Here is a 6,933-nt window from a genome sequence, read left to right on the forward strand (position 1 = left end):
GTCTTTGTGTAAATTCAGTTGTGATTAAATTGATCTGTAAATGTGATCAATCAGTTCAGATGTTTCTTGAATCAGTTATTAAATATTTTTTGAAACTCAGTCCCTGATTTTCTGTCTTTGTTTCACAGCTTGATAAATATCAGGAGATGTTTATAAATACAGATTTATTTAAACCTTTGGTCAGGTTCTGGTCCGGTTCTGGTCCGGTTCTGGTCCGGTCCTCCTGATGGACCCGGTGGAACCGAGTCCAGTTTGGATATTTTCCATTTGAAGACCAGCCTGAGTCTCTACAGAAGTTCTTTCCTCATGAGTCCATCTGGTTTATGAAGTGCAGCCCCACAGCATGATGCTGCCACCACTTTACTTCACAGTGAGGACGGTACAAGCGTCTTCGTTTTCACTCCAAATGTATCGATGGTCATCAGGTCCAAACAGACCAACTATGGTTTGATCTGACATGAATCTGAAGGTCAGTGTTCATCTCTTCCTGGCTGAGCCGCCTTCAGTCGGACAGTTTGTTGGTGGATGAAGTCGCTGCTTCACAGCTTCATACAGAAACTCCAACAGCTCTTTGACTCTCTGCACATTTGCAACTAAAGACCAAATCCTGTTTCGTTTGACTTTCCCGTCGTGTTTTTATCATCATATTTCAGGAAGTTTAGCTTCAGATCTGTGAAAAAGTGTCGAAGTTAAGCTGCTGGTACCAGCAACTCCTCCAAACAGAACCAGAACCTCTGCAGGGTTAAGGAGGAAAATATTAGTCAATCATTATTTATGAATAAATATGAACTGGCCATAATGTATACATTATTAATGCTTCCAATTCAAAACATATTAAAATGAATATTTTACACACATTGGGTCATTTTGGTTTGACTCAAACGTTTCCAATAAATTCACAGCATAAGAAGAAAATATTGTGTCCAGATTTATCACTAAAATAAAGGATTAAAGGTCAATCTGCTTCATTTCACCAGAAATGACAAAAGGTGTATGATATGATATTTGATGACCAATGATTGATGACCTCTGATTGATCTTTAGTCGCATTGATTATTGTAACAGCGTCTTCACAGGCCTGACCAACAAATCAATCCTCCAGCTGCAGCTGATCCAGAAGCTGCTGATCCAGAAGCTGCTGATCCAGAAGCTGCTGATCCAGAAGCTGCTGATCCAGAAGCTGCTGATCCAGAAGCTGCTGCTCCTGTTCTCACTAGAACCAGGAAGATAGAGACATAACAGCAGTTTTAAAGTCCCTCCACTGGCTCCCTGTAGCTCAAAGAATAGACTTTAAAATACTGTTGTTAGTTTATAAATCACTGAACGGTTTAGCACCACAATACATCAAAGATCTGCTGTTGTTGTATCAACCTTCCAGACTCTCAGGTTCTGGTTCTGGTTCTGCTCTGCATCCCCAGAACCAGAACCAAAAGAGGAGAAGCAGCTTTCAGCATCTATGCACCACAAATCTGGTGCATAGATGCTGAAAACTGTAAACCAGCAGAAACCCTGACTTCCTTTAAATTTCAACTAAAAACCAGCTGGTTAGAGTTTGATTTGAAATGTAATATAGACAATTCATAATAGACAATGTATTGTCTATTATATGTTGCATGACTTGTGTTCTTGTGTTCATGATGTAAAGCACTTTGAAATGCCTTGTTGCTGAAATGTGCTATACAAATACAATTTGATTGATTGATTGATTGATTGATTGATTGATTGATTGATTGATTGATTGATTGATTGATTGATTGATTGATTAATGACCACTGATTGATGACCACTGATTAATGACCACTGATTGATGACCACTGATTGATGACCACTGATTGATGACCACTGATTAATGACCACTGATTAATGACCACTGATTAATGACCACTGATTAATGACCACTGATTGATGACCACTGATTAATGACCACTGATTAATGACCACTGATTGATGACCACTGATTGATGACCACTGATTAATGACCACTGATTAATGACCACTGATTGATGACCACTGATTAATGACCACTGATTGCCTCACATCCAGAACAAAGTGACTAAATGAACGAGGGAGTCACTTTCAATGGGCGTGATGAGGAGGAGCGGCCCGCAGGGGGCGCAGTGCAGCAGAAACAATACAAAACACTAGAGAATAATCATCATCATCATCATCATCATCATCATCATCATCATCATCATCATCATCATGCCTGCTACTCTGTCTGCGTTCCTCTCCCACAGAATGTATTTGATACATTTACTGATAAGTTTAAACGATTTTTTCAAATTATACTGAAATTACTTTACTGCAACAGTTTTTTTTAAAGTTTCATTTTGGTGATTTATTGTGTTTAAATTTTTTTTCGTTGCAACATTAGAGTGAATAAAGGGTTTGATTTTATTATATTAAATAGTTTTTCGGTAAGTTTAGAGAAAAACTGATGAACGCAGTGTGTGATTTTCCCCAGCAGGGGGCAGCAGAGCAGCAGATTCATATAAAAACTGTTTTTATGTCGAAGCTGCAATTCTATAATTCTACAATTATATGACATAAAAACTGTTGGTTTATATTTTTTCCTATTTTTTGCCCAGAAATTTGCGTTTTCATTCATTTTTTACAAACATATTAGTAATGAACACTTCAAAAGCTTTCATAACTTGATGTTTTAATTTAGATCATATTTAAAAAGTTTTTACATCATTTTATTGTTTCAGTTTCCATTAAATTTTTATTTGATGTTTTATCATGTTTAAAATCAAATATGATTCATTTTTAACTCGTTGAATCAAAGCAAATTAAATTTATTTTTTCTGTTTGTTTTTGGATGTTTATTTTGAAAACCTACAATTATTGGTGAGGTTTAAATATTTTATGATTTAGGACTTTTAGTGCTGTGTGGTCATTTATTATTTAAAAGATGTTTTAATTTCTTATAATAAAAATATTTGTTTGATGTCTTTATGTTTTTTATTGATAAATCTTTTCGTTCATTGCTTTTTAAATCATTTTCAGGTTATTCTCAGGAATAAACATGTTTTGTTTTCCTTGTTTTCCTTCTTTGTTTTGATGACGTCATTACTGGACCATCTCGGATTTCCCGGAACTTTCTCCCCTTGCATCATTTACAGTCAGTCTGGACCACCCGAACCGTTACCATCCGCAGGATAAACTAGTTCCCTCTTTAAACCGGTCCTCCGACCCGGTTCGGTCCGGAACTGGTACCGGAGCCCTGCTGTCTGTCGGAACCGCCGGTGCTGACGGTTCGCGGTGGTCAGAGAGCAGAAAGAGGCGCTTTTTAGGTTGTTACGTAGAAGATGAGTGGCGGGAACGTCGTGACGTCAGCGGAAAGGAAAGAAGTCGGAGGGTATAAAAGCGAGACGTTCAGCAAGATGCGGTGATTCAGACTGAGAACGGAGCTGACCCGAACCCGACCCGAACCCGACCCGAACCCACCAGCTCAGAGACAATAACAGCAACGATAATTATCCAGTTATTGATCCGGATCCATCGATCAGGTTCTGCTCAGAAAACTTTCCTCTGAAGATTTGAACTTTTTTCTCCAGAAACTTTGAGGTGAGTTCATCTGCTCCTCATTAATATTCATAAACCTGATATTTTAATCCATGATGTTTGAATAAACTCAAACGTTTGGATCAGAAGAATCACTGTTTATGTCCAGCTTTATAACAGTTTTATGTTAAATAATGTTTTAAATTAAACCTGATATTAAACCCGATCAGCTTCTTCTTCTGTGGTTTTGTGCAAATATGATGATTCAGAATCCATAGATATGTTGAATTAGCTGAGACCAAACAAAAAATGTTGACTGTTATTAAACTATATTCACTTTCTGACATTTCCTAGAGGAAAAATAATAAAAATAAAATATTTTTCCTTTAGATTTGTTCAAATAAACGCAAAATAAGCAGATATGATTGTTAACATTTTAGATTTATTCTGATAATATTTAAAGATAGTTTTAACAATATCAAGCTCTTTTTTATCTGGATCTGATTGGCTGCGGCTGCTTCGCTGATTTTTCCGATGCTTTTGCAGTCAGTGAACGCATCACTTTAAGGTTCTGATGGTAGAAACAGATCCTGGTTCTGATGGAGTCTGCAGTTTGGACCCGACAAGATCATTGTATTTCTTGTTGAAGTCATGTTTAACTGTTTCCTGTGCAGGCGGCCATGATGGCGGTCATGTTGGCCACGCCCCCATCGCCCTACGACTTCGACTCCATGCAGCCGTGTTTCTTCCTGGGCGGAGACGATGAGGACGTCTTCCCAGCCAGCTGCTCCCTGGTCCCGGCGAGGACATCTGGAAGAAGTTTGAGCTCCTGCCGACGCCGCCCACGTCCCCCAGCCGGACCCCGCCCCGTTCGGACCCGCCGCTGTCCGCCGCCGACCAGCTGGCGCTGTCGGACCTGCTGGACGAGGAGCTCCACCCCTCCACCGCGCTGCAGTCCTTCATCATCCAGGACTGCATGTGGAGCAGCAGCTTCGCCGCAGCCGTCAAGCTGGAGCGGGCCGTGTCCGAGCGGCTGGCGCGCCTCCGGGCCCGGCAGAACCCGACCGGCACCAGAGGGCTGGAGGCTGGAGGTTCTGACGAGACCGGGTACCTGCAAGACCTGCAGGGTGTCGCGGCGACGTGCATCAACCCCTCTGAGGTGCTCCCCTTCACTGTGACCGGCCAGAACCAGAACCAGAACAACCAGGACCAGAACCAGAACCAGAACCAGAACAACCAGGACCTGAAACAGAACCAGAACAACCAGGACCTGAACCAGAACCAGAACAACCAGGACCTGAACCAGAACCACTTCAATGGAGTGGCGATGGAGGTCGGGTCAGAGTTGAGTCTGGAGACGCCGCCGTTCAGCAGCAGCAGCGAATCAGGTGAGAATCAGGAAACGTTTGGTTCTGATACAGTGGCGACCCCAGAGGGGGGAGCAGGGGGGTCGCGACCCCAGGGGCCCCCGACCCCAGAGGGGGCACCCGGGGGGGTCGCGACCCCAGACAATATGAAAAAGGCTTTCAGAGTCACTTTGTTCCTTCAAGACAAACATGTAAATTCAATAACATTACATCGATCAACTTAAAAATAAAATTTCAAAAATCTTTAAAAAATATAAACTTTTTACAGAAATATTTCTATAAATTTGGGCCCGTCTGGTCCCCCCATGAACATTTTCTGAGTTTTTCCTGCTGTTCTGATGAAGTTCTGCTGGTGGAAATTCGCTTCATCCATGTTGGTTCTGTCTCCACAGAGGAGGAAGAGGACGATGGTGAGGAAGAAGAGATTGACGTGGTGACGGTGGACAGAAGGAGGACGTCCCATCGGTCCCCTCTGGTCCTGAAACGCCCCTCGTCAACATCCAGCAGCACAACTACGCCGCCCCGCAGCCTGCTGGGAAACGGCCCAGGCCGACAGAGAGCCCCGCCGTGTCGGCGGCGAGGCCGCGGTGCGGCGGTCGGCGCTGCTGGAGCCCGCGGTCGGACGACGAGGACGAGGACCGACGCAGGACTCACAACGTGCTGGAGCGGCAGCGGCGCAGCGAGCTGCGGCTCAGCCTGCTGGCGCTGAGGGAGCAGATCCCGGCGCTGGCCGCCAACCACAAGGCGGCCAAGGTGGCCGTCCTGCAGGGGGCGACGGCGTTCATCCGGGAGGCGCGGGCGGACGAGCGCAGGCTGCTGAAGAAGAAGGACGAGCTGACGAAGAGGAGCAGGGAGCTGCAGCGCCGCCTGGAGCGGCTCCAGGCGCCACAGTAACCGCTCAGCAGCGTTTTCATGTTAGAGACAAAATGACTGCAGGACACAAACGGGTTCTACCAGAACTGCCGGGTCAGAACTGCCGGGTCAGAACCTTTATTTATTTACTCTAATTTAACCAAGCTGTGTTTTATTTGTCCTCCTTTTGTTGTAAATGATTTTATTTTTATATTTTTAGAAATCAAGCATGTCAAAATAAAAGCCCTGTTTTGTTTGGACCAGAGGTTCTGTTCGGATTCATTCCTGAGGGATGAACTCAGGAATGAATCCGATCCGTTGAGCCGCTTTCCTGGAATTTATTCCTCCGGATGTTCCGGGTCGAACCGCGGTCCAATCAGACGTGTCCTCTGAGGTCCAGTTGGCCCGGTTCCTGTCATTGTGTCATCCAGGACCGTCTGACCTGGAAGCAGAGGCCCGGTCGGTTCTGGTTCTGTTCCCTGTGAAGTCAGAGGAAAAACTGGGTGAAAGTTCAGCTCCGATCCAATTAAAGTCCGGATCCGGGAGACACAGAACCAGGCCGGTCTGGGTCCAAACGCAGAGATAAAGTCCAGGAATGAAACAGTTTCCATCATTCAGGGAGGAATTAACCCTTTAACTGCTTTACTGACAGACCCAGTCCTTTCCTTTCAAAATAAAAGCATCAGCTCTTTTATCTCAGCAGAACCAAAGAGGTCCGGTTTGTTTTTGGCTGCATTTGCTCCTAAATCTGGACTCTGGCAGAACCGCAGGTTCTTCCTTCCTCCTGCCAAAAACAGTAAACAGGAAGCGGTTACACACACTGAGTCAGAACCTCGGCCCAGAACCTCGGTCCGGTCCGCTGAGTCACAGTCCGGGTCTCCAGCTGGTTCTGCTGGTCTGGATCCGTCTGCAGTGAGTCACGGCTTTCCTGTTCCTGTCGGATCCTGAATGTCTTCCAGGTTTCTGCTGATCCAGATCCAAACCTCCAGAACCAGAACCAGCTTCTTTACGGAGCCATATAACAGTTTATTGAAATAAGTTCCAGTCTGTTGGTTAAAATCAGTTTTATTCATAAATCTGGACGGATGGAGCTGAAATTCATCAGGATTCAGGATCAATACAGCGAGGAGGAGGAAGAGGAGGAAGACGAGCAGTTCCTCTTCCTCCTCTTCCTCCTCCTCTTCCTCCTCGGCAGATGAAATGATCT

General features: G+C 44.5%; 1 pseudogene; it reads left to right on the top strand.

Annotated features, from left to right (window-relative positions):
* Window positions 1–3,432: 3,432 nt before the first annotated feature.
* LOC129351724 (transcriptional regulator Myc-B-like) lies at window positions 3,433–5,986 on the top strand (annotated as a pseudogene).
* The last annotated feature ends 947 nt before the right edge of the window (window positions 5,987–6,933 follow it).

Source organism: Poeciliopsis prolifica, unplaced genomic scaffold (genome assembly GCF_027474105.1).
Source record: "Poeciliopsis prolifica strain line A6 unplaced genomic scaffold, Auburn_PproV2 SCAFFOLD069, whole genome shotgun sequence".
Classification (NCBI taxonomy): Eukaryota; Metazoa; Chordata; class Actinopteri; order Cyprinodontiformes; family Poeciliidae; genus Poeciliopsis; species Poeciliopsis prolifica.